This window comes from Pyxicephalus adspersus, chromosome 6 (genome assembly GCF_032062135.1).
Source record: "Pyxicephalus adspersus chromosome 6, UCB_Pads_2.0, whole genome shotgun sequence".
Taxonomy (NCBI): Eukaryota; Metazoa; Chordata; class Amphibia; order Anura; family Pyxicephalidae; genus Pyxicephalus; species Pyxicephalus adspersus.
Genome location: NC_092863.1, coordinates 51,726,836 through 51,746,014, shown reverse-complemented (window position 1 = coordinate 51,746,014; position 19,179 = coordinate 51,726,836). Strand labels below are relative to the sequence as shown.

Genomic DNA, 19,179 nt, shown 5'->3' with positions numbered 1-19,179 from the left:
AGCAAGAATATACCCTCTTACTGTACCAAAGTTCTTTATCAATGTATAGACTAAATGGCATAGTCACCTTAGCATCCAGCCCAATGTATGTGATAGGCATCAGCTTTACAAAGATTAACAGAAGGGTTTTCTAGGCTAACTAAAATAAACATATTTGTTTGGTACACCTTTGGGTTTAATATTGAAACAATGAGACAATGCAAACAAAAACCATATGTGACCAAAACTATCACATTAACAACATTGTAACACATTTCAATATTTTCATTATTCTTCATTCATATAGTCTAGCACTCCTATCATAGTTTACTTTCTTAGGAATTCATTACACAAGCAGTTATACCTGAGCTCTACAAATTATATATTTTCAAGACCCAAAACTCTGATCTGGTAAACTCTACTTCTATGAATCATTATTTTGCATCAAATTGGAAATAAGGAGAATTATAAACATGTAGGATATCTGCTTTATTAGTCTGATTGGTCAGAAACTAGAAAAGTGGTGGGAGAGAACCACAGAGTGACAGATTCAGCTAGTGGTGAAAATACCATAAGAAATTCTAAGTGATGGAATAATTACTTTTCAATGTGTTGGTTTATTTACATTTACCCCTTTGTGGGAATAGATGAGATACTAATAACTTCCTGTACTCATTCTGCTATGAGGGCACAGATATCTAGTCAGATATCTTTAGCTTTTAGAACCCTTCTGTATAATTTTTGTGGGCACCAGATGTGGGGAAAAGGCCCCTTGTACAGCTCAGTGTATTTTAGAAAAAGATTGCCAACAGGCAGGTAAATATGTTGTATTTTGCAGAAGGAATGCCACCTTTAGTTGTGGATTATAATTTCACTCAAGGGTCTGGTGTTATCTTTGCTATTGATGTATTGATGTGTACTATCATCATGCCAGCCATTGGGCCCTAAAACAGAAAGGTGTGGATGCCTCTAAATCTCCGACAAGCCTAGTCCAAGACCTAATTTTGTTGAATTTTCATGGAGAAATTTTAAAAATTTTAGACACTGTTACACACTGAGAGGGATGTTATGAAAAATGCCCATGAGAGGTATATTTTGCTAATGGGGGCATACCAACTTATGTCGCCAAAGGCACACTTACTTATCCACATTACACTGCTACATTTATTGATATTTTTGTAAAAAAAAATAATTAAAAAGGCAAAGTTTTCTTTGTGTTTGTATTTGCACATGTGTGTATAGGTACTGTTTGATCGAAGATTTAATGTTTGCTCATTTAAATATATTTAAATGGTATGGCCTACATCTTTTTACACAACTGTTAGCAATAGGGGAATTTACCATTTTTTTCTCAATAGGTCTCAGGGTTCATTCACATGTGGGACATGCAATGCCATAATGCACCCTAACATATTGTACAGGAGAGCCCAACACACAATGCACTGCATAGCAGCACAGCACAATTAAAAAAATCTGTTGTAATGCATTGGCAGCTCCTACATGAATCAGCTGCCCTAATTACATACATACATTTATTTACACATGCCATAACACACTATTGTGTGTTCATTAACACACAGATACAGAGCTCTTAAGTGTGAATGGGTACTTAGAGAAAGTTAGTAAACAGCAGCAGTCAATCCACTGAACAAATACTTGTGCTATTACAGAAGTTGTTTTTATTTGCATGCCCATTTTTTAAAGCTGGGAAACTCCTAGTATTTCCTCTTAGATCATTATAAATGGTAGTGCCTTTTAGCATATGTGTCTACAATTGCTAATGTATTTTTAATTTTCTGCCTTTTTTATTCTCACACTTCTCCTTCTATTGTTGTTCCTGTTTAAATACGTTGATGGATCTGCTCCAGTTTTGTCACATTTTATAATGTACATTTGGAGATCTTAGCCTTGCAGTGTTGAGCTTCTTTTGAAAGTCAGCAGTAGGTAAATGTGTTTTCCATATTTACTCTGACATTGTACCAAGCTGTACTGCTCATTTTTAGCTCTGCTGAGAATCCCTTAACAATTCACCCTAGAAAAGTCAGTTCTCCATGATGGCTGCTCACACTAATCAAATAAATTTACTGAAAGCAAAGCAACCAAAATGGCTTAAGCTCAAAGTATACAAAATAGGAAGTGCAATCAAACTGAAACAGCAAACATATTCATTTACAGAAGTTTGACATGTTAATTCGATATGCAGTGGTCATGGGGAGAAATATTGATGCCATCATTGATTAAATGGATCAAAAATGCACTTGCATTTCATTATCAGACTTCTTCCTTCAAGTTAAGTAACTCGGTATGATTACGGGTGCAAAGATAAAGTCTAAAGTAGTACTGATTTCTTGTGTTGTACTGAGTCTAATAAAAATTTGGTGAGGAAAACAATTTAGCCAAAGACATATTTACAGGTTTCCCCACCCTTACCGCTAAGTTCAGGGGGGCCATTGATAAATGTTGTTACCCACTCCTGGATTCTCACTTTCAGCTACAGGCCAACAACAGACAAACCCTTGTAGAAAAAGAGTTTTGAACTGCTCCAATTTGTTTCAGTTATAACCAAGCATGTGGGTGGTGACAACCTTGACAACAGTGAACCACAACAGCCACAACAACCACAAAGTGTATTTGAACTTAGCCTTGGATCAAATGTTCCTTAACATTACTGCTTAATCCCTTCTGTCAACTACAATTGGATAACAATTTATATTAAATATCAAGCATATACAAAAGGGGATATCATTATTAGTAGATTCATTGTAAAATAGCATTTGTCACTGCTGTATTCAGATAACATATGGGAATCTCTAAATAGTGAGATTGATTTTGTTGGTTGACTTAATGCAGACCTAAAATACAATTTTTACCTTGCATAAAAGGGTAGATAACACTTAAGTCCCTCCCCATCTGTCTTTATTGCTGCAGTGATAAAGACAAAATGGGAGCGCAGAGCCTCCAGGGATACACACCATATATAATTTTTCTGATGGGCAGTAAACACAGCCAATACTGTGAACTTGCAGGTGCAGAGCATTTTTTCTGCAGGATATTATAAATGTGACTTATAATATGCAGCAAACACCATGAGTAGTAGGTACAGTCATTGCAATTAAAATATTACATGACCAACGACACAATATGTTCTTCGACAATAGGAAGAGCTTAAAGTCTATTTAAGAAAACAGGTAAGTGTATAAACAGGGAACCAGGGAGAAAGAAGCAATATATAAGAGTCCACAATCTATTTTATGGGAATGAGTGTGCATGCAAGCTTACACTGTAACTGTATAGGAACAAATATATTGCTAGTTTATAAGCTCATGTGAACAGTTTCTTCAATATAGTTCATTTACCTGCATAAAACAAATAATATTCTGTACCTAAATTCTATCTGTTATTCCCAGCATGCACCATATTCTAGAACATCTAAAATGACAATGCTGACATACCAGAATTCCAACAACACAATTTGACATTCCGTGCCTAACTATACTGTATACAGAAGGGCAATTATAAATAGCTCCCATCCACAGAGTGGAGAAAAGAGACAGCAGGATTAGAGAAAGAAAGATTGTACAAACATATGCATAAGTGGGTGAAAGAAATCCTGTTAACAGTCAAAGTTTGCATTTTGTAAATAATAGAAATAAAATGTTTTACATTTTTGCTAAACATATATATGTTCCAATTCAAAAAATTCTTAATTTCATTTTAATAACCAAGAGATTACAACCTCTTTGTGGAAATGGTTGGTGTGCACACAATGTAGAGTGCAATACAAAATTCTTTGCTTCCTAAAGAATAGGTTTATAGCTATTTATCTGGAAAGCAAGTGTATATTTGTTCAGAAAAACACACTGGAACACATACCGATAAGCAGTAACACAATAAAAAGAAACAGGAATGTAATGTGTTTTTTAAGCAATGGAATATTGGTCTCCCTTAGAGGACACCGATAAAGCAGTTTACTCTGGTATAGCTTTATTCATTTTTCAAATATCTTATGTTTAAATTCCCCAAGATTCTTCAAAGACTTAAACTTTATCTGTTTTCTTGTTCTCTGTGTCTTAAATAATCACATACAGCTTCAGTAAGTTCAGGTCAGGATTCTGTGGAGGCCAGTTGACACTGTAAGTATTCTAACAGGGAACTTTAGCTCCAGATACAGTCTTGTGAAAAATTAAGCACACCAAATAAAATCTTCATTCAGTGTCTATAAGAAAGGTAAATAAATAAAAATTCATATTTGTCATGTAAGTACACCCTCACATTTACCACCATCTCAAATCTATGAATTTAAAATGTTAAGTGCCAATGATTAAAACCTCTTTAGGGAGTATGAAGATGGAACTTAAAACCTTTGATATTGAAGGCCTGGTGTTCTCTCTGCTCTTAAAGTGTGTGGTATAATCACGGTATAATCCTGGCAGCATCAAAAAGGATGTCTGATGTGCTTAGAAAGAGGGTTATGGGTTCTTATAAATCTGGCAAGGGATTTAAGACATTGATAAATTATGTATCCCTTGTATAGAAAGTAATCTACAAATTCTAAAATGACTGCTATTTTGTTCAGTACTGTTGGATCCAAAAAGGAGTGTCAAGAACCCCAAAGTATTTTACTAATTTAAACTGCTTGGGAAGTTTACAGAATATAGCCTTTGCAGGCCAAACAGAACATTAGAGCAAGACTAAACTTTGATATTATACATATAAGCAAAAACCAAAACTTCTAGATTAATGTGTTTATACAGCAAAGTCTATCAGAACTACACCTCTGTAATTTTTTACGTAAGGTTTTACATTTGTTTTCACTGTAATCATATCCTAATTAAACTAAAGCCACTTTACTGCAGGTAGAAAAGCTTTGTCTTTTTCTTTTACCTTAGGAATTTACTTGCATCTCATCTCATTTCCCAACGTTACCATTCTCTCTTCTTACTTCTAAGCCTCTCTCTTGCTGCTCTTTTTTTCTCCACATGCATTTTGGTTGCTCAGTCAGAATTTACATTCTGTATTCATTCTTCACCATTATTCTATCATTCTCCACCATACCAGTAGTCCCTTACTTTTCTTTGTATTTGTAACAGTTGGCTTTCTGACTCAACAATTACCTCCATAATTTGCTTTCATTCTTATTCTACATGTAAACCTTCTTTTCTCAGCCTGTATTCCACATCCTGCTTCTACTGTTAGAATATTTCATATTTCATAAATGTTATGATTTGTCTGTCTTCCTTTATTTAGGTTTATTTTTTTCTGTATTTGCTTTTGTTTATAGCTTGACCTAACTATAAATAATCACATTTACAACACACCAATCTATAGGTTCTTACTACTAGTAGTTTACTATAATAAATAATTAGAGCCATTGAATAGGCATGCATACCAGAAGGGCCCAACCCCAACTCATATTGAGCATATTAAGTTTGGGGATACATTTAAAAGATACAAAACGTGTTTCATTTTATTGTTTTATTAGAAATATAAAAACATATACATTTTGATAATAATACAGCAGACATAATGTCTTTATATTGCTATATAAAAGGAAGAAATTTTCTAAATTCTTTTCTACTTCAAGTGTCTAACAAGAACACATTGGCGCATTTCACAGTCAATACTGCTTTTTCAAAAGGGTGGGAGCATCATTTAAGTCATCATATAAGTTTTAAACAAAAAAACATAAACACCCAAATGTATAATTATAAGCACTTGGACCTATTATTATTATTTTTTATTATTATTATTATTATTATTATTATTATTATTATTATTAATAATAATATTAATGAACAGGATTTATATAGCGTCAACATATTACACAACACTATACATTAAATAGGGGTTGCAAATGACAGACAGATACAGACAGTGACACGGGAGGAGGAGAAGACCATGCCCCGAAGAGTTTACAATCTAGGAGGCGGGGGAAGTAACACACTTAAACCTGTAAAAGTACTTAAAAGTACTTCTGTTTTCCCAAACTGCCTTCAACCAGAGAGCAAGATTGGTATATTCTCCAGGGGTTACAGAAATGCAGCCAACCATTGTGATGAACTTGAAATGAAACAAGGGAAATTTAACCCATTTTGCCTTCCATGATAGCTTGGTCTCAGCGTAATAAATGTTCCAGTTCTGCTGCTCCCCTGGTGTCTCATACTGTTCTGACGTTAAGGTGTTCCTGTTAGACACTTGAAGTGGAGAAGAATTTAGAAACTTCCTACCTTATGGATCACTGTATAGACAATGGGCCTGATTTATTAAAGCTGTAGTAGATTATAGTAGTAGTAAATTGTAATTGCAGAGTAACCACGTTAAAAATACCCATGGAACCTTTCATTTGTTTGTTTGGATGTTGGGACTCCTACAAAGGTGTTGTAAAAACTGGATCAGGAAATGGATATCGCTGTGCCTGTTAGCAGCACACAGGACCATCATGCTACAATGAATTCAAGCTGACCCACCTACACTGGGTCTGATAGAGTCTTCTATGCGTTCTTCTTTGGAGGAATCCAATGATAAAACTGTGACAAAATTTTTTGACACATGGTACGAATTTATAAAACCAATCAGAACTAGATCAAGTGCTGGATCGCCATTGGTATTCTACATGGCACAACCTAACATTCCCCGAGGATATCATGTTATACTGCTCATCCTACTATATTCCTAGGGATTTAAGGTAACTGGAGCATTGAAGCATTGAAACTAAGATGTAACTAAGTTGTAACTGAAGCATTGAAACTAAGATGTTTTTTCTTTATGTAAACAAGCTACCCCACAGATTAGGAGAGGATTGCCTCCCCCCATAATGTTAATGTATTGTTACTGTTCTGGTTGCAAAAAAATGTGAAATGATGAATGAGACTTCATGACTTTTGCCTAGATATATAATTAATACAGCCAACAGTAAAGGAAAACGAGAAAAGGAAGTTAATAGTTAGACAAATCACAAACTGGTTGTGTTTACTATGTTGAAAGTTATTAGGAGTATCTGACGGCTAATTTAAGATAGTTTGCTTTTATCAGTCACCCAACCGAACATTTGTTTCCATTACCCTGTATTTATGTTGGTCCAGGCTTTATACTATTGTTCTCTTGTTCTATTTAAATTGCTGTAACTGAATTGCTATGTTTGTGAATGTCTTTTTGGGGTTATAAATAAAGTTTAAAAAAAAAACATATACGCACACACACAAAACACATAAGCTTACTAAGGGGTATAAAAGGGGGTTAGCCTGTTCACTTAACCAAGAAAATTAATACTCTTTAAGGGATAATTTAGTTAGATAATTGAATATCTTTTGCAAATTTAAATGAATACCCAATCACATGCAAGAAAATGAAAACAAAGACATTTTTTGCTTACATTTGATTGATTAGCTGAGAGGAACAGAGCTGAATAGACTGCCTTGGAAAGTAACAATTCCAAGTGAACTAAAAAAAATCACTGCAGGTTATTCAAACACTATAATTTAAAACATATGCATTAGAAAGATATTTCTGTCAGACTACCATGACTATCAGTATACAATCATATAATTCACCACTTTATAAATAAATATTAGTTGTTAGTAGACAAATACAGGCAAAAATGTTTCATGTTTCATTCTGTTGTATTTTATATTCAAGGGACAAGGGAAAGAGAAAGTGAAGAGAAGGAAGCATATTTCAATCATCTAAATTCTTTTATTTGCAACAGGAAAATGCTTTTTTGATTTTTTTAAAAAGTTTTCCTATATTTTTTTATGAACTTTTTTAATGAAAATTTTTGTATGTAGTTTCACTGTTCATTACAATCAAGAAATGTAAGGGTAAAGTAGCATATCACGAGTTAATTGATTAGGCCTAGGTGAATGTAGTTAGAAATTCTTCCGTGTCTGTGGGCCATTTATTGTGATATACTTTTGCTTCAAATGTAGTTATTGGTGTTTGCAATAACTATAAATGGATTCCAGTGTTTGTTAGGTCCTTGGTCTGATGTTAATGTAAAATATTATATCACACAGAAAGGGGGAATCTTTTACTAATAAATCAAATCAGATTAAAATGACATATGGTGAGTCATTCTTTAATGCAAAATATTCATAGAAATGTACCCTGGGATTTTATAGCATTGGAAATTGAAAATAAAACTGATGTTCATTTACATATTTTTATTACATCTGCATAAAGTTACAAAGGTACCATCAAGTTAGTTTGTGCTCAATTCCACAGGCGCCTTCCCAAAAAAGATTACGTTATATGATTTAATCTATATTGTGATTTGATTTTGCATTAATGTGTTAGATTTTGGACCCACGAGGATTGAAAAGGCTGAAATGTAAAAAAAAGATATATAATGAATGTTTTCTCCCACTAATGTTCAGTTTTTTAATATTTAATAAAATTGCTGGTGCAGGTCAATGCCTTCTGATTATCATGTTTTACTAAACCTAGCACAAAATGAACTACACAGAGAAGTATGGAAAGCAAACTGTTACTTCAAAATCTAGCACTGCTGGGGTTTGTAAGGACAACACATCCCTACAAAGAATTTAGACTTTATACCAGCAGTAAAAGCACTATAAACTGTTCTACTGTAATAAATTATAAGCCATACTTTATTAATATTCTTATGAATGCTAAGTTGAACTGACAATGATCTGTTCCGAGTGACTCCCTAGTAAATATGTACTCTAAATGGAATTGTAGTATTTTGAGGGTATAGCTGTCATTTCATTGCACTTTTCTATAGATAAAGTAAGATTGTAACCAGGATGTGGACATGTAAGTATTTACACAGTCTGAACAAGCAGTAAATACACAGTTTATAGTTTGTAAATACTTGCATGCCCACAGCCTAGTTTTCTTTACTTAGAAATACGGTATGAGACTGATATATATCAGACTGTATCTAAGGTGCTAAAGCTGGGAAAGATTTGCTTAGGTACCCTTGTCAGTGTTTGGGTTCCTGTGCCATGTTTTATGCTGGTGATTTTTTCAGACTATATTGAGGACATATAGTTCTTAATGATTTTAGGTATACTCGAAAAACATGTAGTTATATCCACTCCTGATTGCTGGCAAAATGTAATGTGGTCAGTGGGTGAGGTTGTGAATGAAAAGCATTGCCTTTGAAAATCTGCTTTATTAACAGACCTCAGAGATACAAGTCATAAACCCCACTTTTTGGCAGGGACTGGATTAGGTCCATTAATCTTATTGGTGGCATATAAAGTAGTGGTAAGTAATAAAAACACCTTGCCTGCCAGAAAACCTCTCAGGTTGACCACTTATTGATTTCATATGTAATCCATGTTTTAGAATACTTGGACAAAATACTAGTATTTGTCAATCAAAGCTTACATCCATTCTTGTGAAAGCTTTTAGATTGATAAGATTAAGGATGCAAAAACATCACTTCTCAATGCAGAAAGATCTTTCGTTTTCTTAAGTTACTCTGTGGTTATGTTATGTGGCTTGCAGACAGCACTGAGCAACATTTTACTATGTTTTTAATACTGGCAAATTCTAGCTCAGGTCGTCTTAGTGTATTGATTTACAATTTAGTTTCCATTGCATACTGTATATTCATACAAATACAATAAAATGTTTCAGACCTACTATCTATTCAGTGATTTTAACTCTTCACTCAGCAAACACATTTTTCACTAAAACCTAAATTTTGTGATCCTCCGATTTGAAAAACAGTAATAGAAATACAACCTACCAAAGAGATTTTAACTCACAGTATATTTACATTTGCCTGTGCAATTCTTTTATACACTTCTGGAGCCTATGGGTTATTCGTTTTTAATTTTTAGCTAACTTCATCAACCCTCCATGCATCTTAAAGCCGCCTTCTTCTTCCCTCATGCATTTTAAAGCAAAAGTCCAGACTGTAAAAGAAAATTTCCTTCCGTGCCCCCCCATTTTCCCTAGCCATTTTTTACTTTTCAATATATGGATTACATCAAGGCTACAGCTTCTGATACTGCATTTGCTAGTCAACAAGTCAGGAAGCTACTTTTCTGTTGATATGCCAAGCATACAGTTCAAGATAGGCTTGTAAATGTTAATGAGAGCTTGAATGGTTCATTACTCTCTAATATGTACTTTCAGTTGTAGTCATTCATATGAGTAGTTTTTAACAAGATAATATTTTAAGGGCATTTGATGATATTCCATTTTTAAATACAATACTTTGCTATAGTTGCAATATACTATAATACACAACCATAGTTTACCTGAATTAAAGTAAATACAGATAATTATTGATTTTACAATGCAAACCTGGAATAGACAACCATGCATTGCAAAAGGTAAATACCTATTTCTGTCTAGTGAAAATAACAAAATGGGACTTTTACTTACCTTATCCATTGCCTCGCCAACATCTGGTGTACTCCTGTTCTCTCCCACACTCTGGGATGCAGGCAGGCCCTCAGTGTGCTCACTTACAATGCAGGACTTTTGGTCTAGCATGGTAGGGGATGATGATGGAGTCTTAGATAGCTGAACAGTATGCATCAGAAAATGAGGTTTCCAGAGATAGGTTGGGCAGAGGAGACATGCAGTAGCAAGGCAATAGGGTAAGAAAGTTCTTTTAGCATTTTCACATACCTTTTTGAGGCTGATTTCATTCAAAAAGTAAAGGTGGGAATCATGCCAGTTAATGTCTACTAAAAAACAGTTTTGTCAAGACAGGCATTTGAAATAACCGCCCAATAAATTCCATGGTTTCAATCAATCCAACTCTGAAAACACAGTTCCGTGTTTAGGTGCAAAGGAAACTCTTTAGTTGCAGAATCAAGTAACTGTTCACATGAAACTCTCTCTTTGCAAAGCTTAATCATAGCCAGAGCCCATACACATTCCGTGAGAAAAGAAATATGTCTTTTCTCTATTCCTTGCTCTTTTCTTTTTCCTTTTCTTCCTTTCAGATATCACATCCTGCAAGCATACAACATAAGTCTCTCTTTTGAGATGAGGTTTTCACATCCTTGAAGCTCTGAAAATGTTGGGCACTTTCTATTTTGTTCCAGTTAATGGCATGTTTTAGTATAGGCTAGTCTAGTTACCAGGTTCCCTAGCCTATCAGGTCATGTTACTATAAAGTTTGCTAAACCCCTTGGACATTTGGAAAATAACCATTTTGTTGATGGGTCAATAGACCTTTTTGCCTCAGAAACATCAGCACAAACACACGTTTCGTTGAGGGTTTGGTCTAAGAATGCACGCACCAATGGACCCTCTTTCATTTGACAGACATTTCAACTATTCCATATTTTATGCCAAAATTTACTTGTGTAACATGTGTAATAGTTGTACATTTGCTCCCTTGTATAGTGGCTCAACCATCCATGACTCATTGCACCACAATGCAGCAATGCATGTTACACACATTACAGTGACACCTGAAGTAATCTGTGTATGTGTATGCACAAAAAAAGTATATTGTGGTATAGGTTTTCTCACTCTACTAGTGGATTTTTCTAGATCTAGCCTCCCCTTAGAGAATCAAATAATATGTAAAGAAATCCCTTCTCTTTCTCTTCTTTACATATTTTGTGTATGCATCACAAATCCTGTAAAACACTTTTTGTTGCAATACACCTCCAATGTATTTAACAAATGTAAACTAAACAATATTGAACTTTAAGTTCCCCAAAAATATAGATTATTACTATAAAGATAAATTCTCATCTAATTCTAATAGGTATATGAGAATATATAATTTCTATGATTTTTTTTAGATAATCAATAAAGGAAATTAGCTTTAAAACCACCTTCCTGCATAAAAGTTGCAATTATATATTGACAAAGTAGCAGTTATATATGTTCGTAGTATACATAGATATTTGGCTTGGCAGTGGTTTTGCCTAATCCCCCTAATTGAAATTCAACAGTTGGCTGACTCTTTGGAAACAAGACATCCCTTGTGTAGTAGATAGCATATCATAGCATTTGTAAATAAGAGAGAGAATAATGCATCTATAAACTATACATTCAATGCAATGACAAAATATGTAAAAAAATGTGTATAAGTAAAACATTATAAACATATGATATTTGTACTTCTCTTCACTTCAAAATTAAACTAGCAGCAAGTATAGAGGAAAGGTACAACAGGTGCTTACTTCTACATGCATCAGTTTTTACTGACCCCTCTACACTCAAATACCATGCAATGCTAGGCAGACAAAACTCCAATACGTTCTGATGCTATAGGACTTGCCTACCTATTCCTGCCTCCTACATAATTCTACTGATTAGTGTAAAAACCTATCAAGAGATGGTCCAAAAGGATTTAGCAGTTTGGGTAGTAGTAGGGTGAGTACACTTTAAAGATAAAGCAACAAAGCTTGGTCTACTCCCTGTCCTGCCTGGGAGGTAAGGACTAGAAAGCCACATCAACAGACAAACAAAGTCATCAGTCCCTCATCCTTTCTCTCTTCTCGTGTCTTGTTAGTAAATATGAATTTAGTACATCTTACTGGTATAGTGTGTCACCCCCACCCCAAATAAATTTATTATAACTACTATACAGTATTTATATATCGCCAACATATTACGCAGTGCTGTACAAAGCCCATAGTCATGTCACTAGCTGTTCCTTTAAAGGGGCTTACAATCTAATGTTCCTACCATAGTCATATATCTTTAACAGGGTCTAAGGTCAATTTTTGGGGGGAAGCCAATTAACCTAACTGCATGTTTTTGGATTGTGGGAGGAAACCGTAGTACCCCGAGGAAACCGACTCAAACACAGGGCCAAGTGCTAACCACTGTGCTGAGCAACTGTGCTGCGCAATCAGTAATATTTATACTGTACAAGGTAATACAGGAGACCAAAATTAAGTCATGTTCAAGTATGTATAGCATATTAGTTTAATTTAAAATAAATTTTTTAAAATATTTACATATTTGTTTTTATTGGTGTTTTATTATATTCTTAGATGTCAGTTTGAAAAAAACAATATTAATTTAAACTTTGCAAAATATTATAAATTTAGTTTATATGTAACTAATATATACTATCTGTAATCTGTATTTGTCAGTTACATTTAGGCGGACCTATAATTAAATTATTCAATGTGTTTGTACATATGAAATACCTAATAGTATGATGTGATAATATAATAGGTAGTAATTATGAAGATTTTTTTTAGTTGCAATTTAGTAGCATATGTCTATTAAACAGTATTTTTTGTTATTGCTCCTCCTCCCTTGACTTGCCACCATGGCATCTCATCTCTGCATGTTCAAGGTACACTCATAAGAATTCCTGCATGCGAAACTATCCACCCACAGCAGATACCCGGTATGTCAACAACTGAATCTGGAACCACTGTTATTCAGCGAGGGGAAGTTGTGAAAACACAGCATGAAAAAGAAAAAAATAAGTAAAATACTACAAGCAGTATGATACTATGTAAGCTTCAGGGAGTTTTTGATAGGTTTAAGTACAGGTCCTCTTTAACTACACTATGTTTCAGCCTTTTCGGTTACTAGTAATTATGAATTAAAGTTTCTGTTTGATTAAAATAGTCAACACATCTATTTTTTATTGACTATCCCTTTTACACTATAATCTTATGTTTAAACTGTTTCCTATAAAATTTTATATACTGTACTTATTTTTAGCATGCTATAAAAACATGATTAAATTAATGGAATGCTGTAATCATATTACTTTAAATAATTTTAAAAGAACTGATCTTTGCTTGAATGTTCTTATTCTATACTATCATTTTGTGTGAGTATTAGTGAAAACAAACACTTCATTTTTAGTTACCAGACTGAGGACTTTAGGAATTCAAAGTGCCATGACAAACAGACATCTTCACAGCTAATTGAACACAAGCATAGGAATCCTGAATTATTTCTCTAGTTCTTTATAGCCCAACTTGGCTCTGCCATCTGCCACCTCTTTCCTCACACTTTTAATAGTCTTGTAAAATGAAAACCCTTACACTTTGTAGCCGTGGCAGAGACATTCTGTTACCTACATTGCTCTTAAGAGGCTACATCAAGGTTTATTAGTTAGGTCCCAAGCCAGCATGAAGCAATACATTATGGGCTAATGCAACTATTAACACAACCCAGACATTACAAGGGAGCTCTTTTTCAGCTCGAGACAAAAGGTTATCATATTCTCACATTTTAGTTGTACAATGATATCAGTAAGTTTGAAACGTTTGTTTATCATAAACACTTCATTCTAATGTAAAAGTATAACTGCAACTCTCTCTGAACCTTTTTTTATGATCTGGAAGAGTAGATGATTTTAAAATCTTCTGTTACTAATATTATTTTTAAACAGTAATTATATAGCGCCAACATATTACACAGCCCTGTACAATAAATAGGGGTTGCACATGACAGACAGATACAAACAGTGACAGGAGCAGGAGAAGAGGACCCTGGCCATAATATCTTACAATCTAAGAAGTGGGGGAAGTAGTTGAAACTTTATTGGTAACATTTCCCATCTCAGTGCCACATAGCAAATTTCTAAGCTTCCTGTTTCCCTTTTGTGGAGAGTTTACTAGAATTCATCAGTTGTTAGCGACAATGTAATTTGTTCTCAGTTGCATTTTTCCATGATATAAATATTACCTACATTATAAAGATGGGAAATCAGGAGCTTAAAGCAGAACTGAACTACTAACCTACTCCATCGCAGGTTGCCTCCATCTTCCTTTTCTTTCTTACAATATTGGACCATTTTGATTGGCCATGCTGTGATCATTTCATTCACTACCGGCATGCGCAGCTCAACTTCTTTGACAGCTAAGACAGATTTTTGCAGAAGGGAGATTGTGTTTCCCTTTCTGCAATAACTACCTGTCTAACCATGATTTTTTCAAAGTGGGACTTAAGTTCCACTTCAATTCACATAAATGCCCTGGGTGACTACATCTACCCAATAAAAACAGCCACAAAATTATAATAACGCCAAATTAACTTGTATAAAATAAATAAAACTACAATGAGACAGATGCTGAGGAGAGGAGAGGTGTGTACTTAAAAAGCTGTGAACTTGCAAGTAAGGTTTTTCTGTTGCAGAATGGACGTTATCTGTATGTTCCGCAATAATGAACCTATTGGCTTGCAATTTTTTCATTTTTTTTTCAGAGACATATTTGTCCATGTTTCCTTACACTATGTCCTTTAAAACACTAAATATTTGACACTGGGATTATTTGAAAGGGCTGTATGGTGCCAACATAATAAACCTGGTAAATCACTTCACTGTTATGAACTGATTAATGTCTGTCTATTAAAAAAAAAATGACTTCACTTTAAGATGAATTTTAGAACTTCCATTAAAGACCAGAAACAACTGCAATAAATACAGTGTAGGTATTACTGTATCTGCACAGTAATAAACAATCATTTCTGTGATGTACCACATCTATTTAATCACTGGAGCATTTAACACGGTAGAAGCAGGTAGCCCTTGCATAAGTGATTACATAGGTGCAGTGGCACATAAGAATAATTGAATAAACAAGTATTGCTCCCAGCTTTTTTCCTTGTCTTCATGTACATTACTGATACAGACATTGAATAAAAAGCAGAACATTGTATTTACTGACTTAGGCTTACTCTGATTTAAAAGCACAGAACAACAAAAGGTAGCCATGAGAAATCATATTTTTAAAGTTGTTTAGTATCCTTAAAACAAAAAATATCTATTTTTTTTACAGTACAGCTTCTTTTAAGTAAAGGAGAAATCTGTCCAAAGTCTAAAGACTAAAAATCTAAAGACAAGTCTAAAGATAAAATAAAGACCTTAAAATGGCAAGGAGTAACTTAGAAACCAACTCAGTATTTCAGTAAATTTTGTAGAGGCTCAAGTGGTGAGGCATAACCATGTGAACTCACATTTCGAATGCTTGGTCACGTTGTTAAGCTTCTCCAAAGGATGCACAATATGTAGAATAAAAAGAAGGAAGTGTTCATTCAGCTGCAGGAGAGTGACCTTTCTTAAGCCTTTTTGGGAATAACTTGAGATTAAACTTTAGCAAGGACTGCTTGGCATTAAAGTTTCCAAGAGATATAATATTCTGGTAGATAACAGTAGTATTCATGGAGTTGACCTTAAAAGTATACCATGTATTTTTGAATTAGATGGAGTTTCATCTCTCTATGATACCAAGTTGCTAACAAAAGATGTGTGCTTCAAAACACTGAGACAGAGAGATGGGTACATATTTGATATCCTGTCCCATAGTAAAACATGTATGCAGCAAAAAAGCCAATTTTATTTTTTGGGGTTTCTTTCATTTTTTTTGCTTTTTTGCTTTTTGCCCTGTAAAATAAATGCAAAAAATATTTGCATTGCGTTATCATTGTGTCAATGTTATTATGTTACATTCAACTTATGTTTGCAGACATTGTCAACAAATTGTTGTGCTTAAATACTTGAAGAATAGAAATTAAATTAAATACCTAATGATAGAGAAGATACACTATAATGGGAGAACCTGGGCATTCTGGCAAACCTGGTATGGATCTGGTATAGAATTAAAAAAAAATTGCCAACTAATAGCAAATGACTTATTGGGCCTGATTTATGAAAGCTCTCCAAGGCTGGAGAGAATACACTTTCACAAGTGAAGCTGTGTGATCCAGCAAACCTGGAATGGATTTCTTCAAAGTAATTTGCTACTTGCTAGCAAATGTTTTGAATCCTGGACCAGATCCATTCGAGGTTTGCTGGACCACCAAGCTTCACTGATGAAAGTGTATCTTCTCCAGCCATGGAGCTTTCATAAATCAGGCCCATTGAATAAACTAAAGGTTTATTTCATGGATGGCATTTTCTGATTTTTGTAAATACAAATAGTCCCTACAATGTCTAAAAGGTGTGAGCTAGTAAAATAATGAATATCCAAATATTGCAATGTATGATATTTTAATAAATCTTTGTATGATCATGTTATTTATTATTAGTGGTGGTTGGATAGTTCCAATCAGAGTTGATTACAATGTAGTTAAGAGCTTTTACAACCTTGGATTGGAACTTTCAGCTCTCCATGATCAAATTGTATGTTTGCATATCCCACACATAACAAACATGCCCATGCTTGGGATCACCCAATCACCCATCTACTACAGGGCTGGGGTCAATGTCAGGAATGACATCCTCTATAAAAGGAGGTGCATGATTTGAGAAGATCCCATTTTCAGCTGGACAGAGCTTAGGGACAATCTAGAGAGATATATGATTACAAAAGGGGGGTAGGGTGGGCACACAGTTTTTGCTGCCAATTATTTAGGAAAAACTACTTTTAGTAAAAGTGCTCTTGGGAAACTTTCTATTCAGAAATGTACTACTGAACAACCTGATTTTGGAAAAAGTAGTTTTGGAGAAAAGTGATTTTAGGAAATGTGGTTTTAGGAGAAAAGAGTTTGGGAGAAAGTACTTTATCGGTGTCTTATGCAAGTGAAATAACAGCAATTATTTCCAGGTATATACAAGCATTTTTTCCAATTGTTGCTAATTAAGTATCTCAGCCAGGTGCTGTTTTATCCACCCTCAACTGTCATGTCAGAGGAAGTTTTCAGTTTCAGTTGCTCCGCCACCAACGGCCATAGTGTCACTACCAAAACCACCAAGCAAAATTGTCAGAAAAATAGATTCTGACTGGACCCGTGAAGTTCAAAGTTCTAAATAAATGAAACCATTTCTATTTTTTTCCAATCTGTACAGTCCACACCTCATACAATTTATTTACACACATATTTACATATTGGCGTATATTGCTTAATTATTCCATCTCCTCTAAGGAAGTTTAGCGACAGTTCTCTACAACACAAGAAAATAAACTAATAGGTAATACAATTTTGTTTCATAAATTAGGAATTAAATATTCCCCAATAAATAGATGTTATCACTAGATGAAGTCATAAATATAGGAACTTTAACCAACAATTTCAGTAGTCTGATTTCATTAATTAGACTTTAAAACCCAGGAATTCCTCCTCCATATGCTTTATTACTAATTAGTCTAAGAAAGTTATTGCATGCTGCATACTGTACAAATGTAAAAATGTACTTTTATTCACAATAAAGACACATAAAACAGCAAATCTAACTATGATATAAGTGGATATTGCGTTTTGTGGCACAGATTCTTTAATTAGCAGAGAAGCTTGCAAGTTTTGAGGAGGCACTAAAGTGCCTTTACAAACAGAATTACATTTTTTATTGTATCATCTGCTACTTTAACAGCCCTGCACATTTCATCACAGCCTCACATGGTGATGTTAGAGTCTGGGTATAAAAAGTTATCCTGGGAAAAGGATACATACTTTTTTCTAATGGCACTTAAAATAGCATTGATAAATCTACCACACTATGTTACATTCCAAGTTCTATAACACATTAATGAATGAAATAGACTTTAAAATAAACTGTCAATGATTTGGATATTTGATTATGATAAAGAACACTTCTGCTTATGCAATTGTTTTATATATATATATATATATATATATATATATATATATGTGTGTGTGTGTGTGTGTGTATAAAACATGAGACAACAAGATAGAAACATTTCCCAGCCTTTGACCATGGCAGCTAAGAAATTCAGTCCATTCCCCTTAACATTCAGAGAAATTCAGTCAATTCCCCTTAACATTACAATGTTAGAACAATTGTCCTTGTGTTTTAATGGCAGTAAATGATTCCCACCAGGGAATTTTTGACAGAAAGTCAGGTTCTCTTTTTTCAAACTGTTCTCTATCTGCCTATCTTGCAGAGCACAGGCCAGTCAACGGTTTTGGAGGGATTCCATGATGTGCATATTTGCAAATTGTTGATAAACTCTGAATTTAATTTTGCTTTAGGGGCACAATATATAGGTTGCTCGGAGTTTCTGGTAACTCACAGCTACTTGGTTAAATCTAGAATGGGGTATACCTTAGAATGAACAGACCTTATTCCCAAGTAGCCTGTTTTTAAAGTGCCCACAAGTTAGGATCTGTAGGCTGATAGGAATGATTTGAGTTATGGTTCATTATGGTCCAGGCAAGCAAATAAATAAAATTTGTTATAATACCTAATGAAAATTTTTGTTCATTCTCATTTGGGATTGACACTCATTTGGCCTGCATGTTCAGGTTTACTGTTTTTTACATTAGCTCCTTGAAAAGTGAAAGTGGACCCCAATTTACTGTGTCCAATAAGCAAAATAC

The 19,179-nt window shown here is 34.2% G+C and overlaps 1 protein-coding gene across 1 annotated transcript in view; it reads right to left on the bottom strand.

The window, feature by feature from the left end:
- The window catches only part of LOC140333817 (transmembrane protein 132D-like), a 441,891-nt gene that overhangs the window by 62,923 nt on the left and 359,789 nt on the right, over nt 1-19,179 (bottom strand). The gene's annotated exons all lie outside the window — the stretch shown is intronic.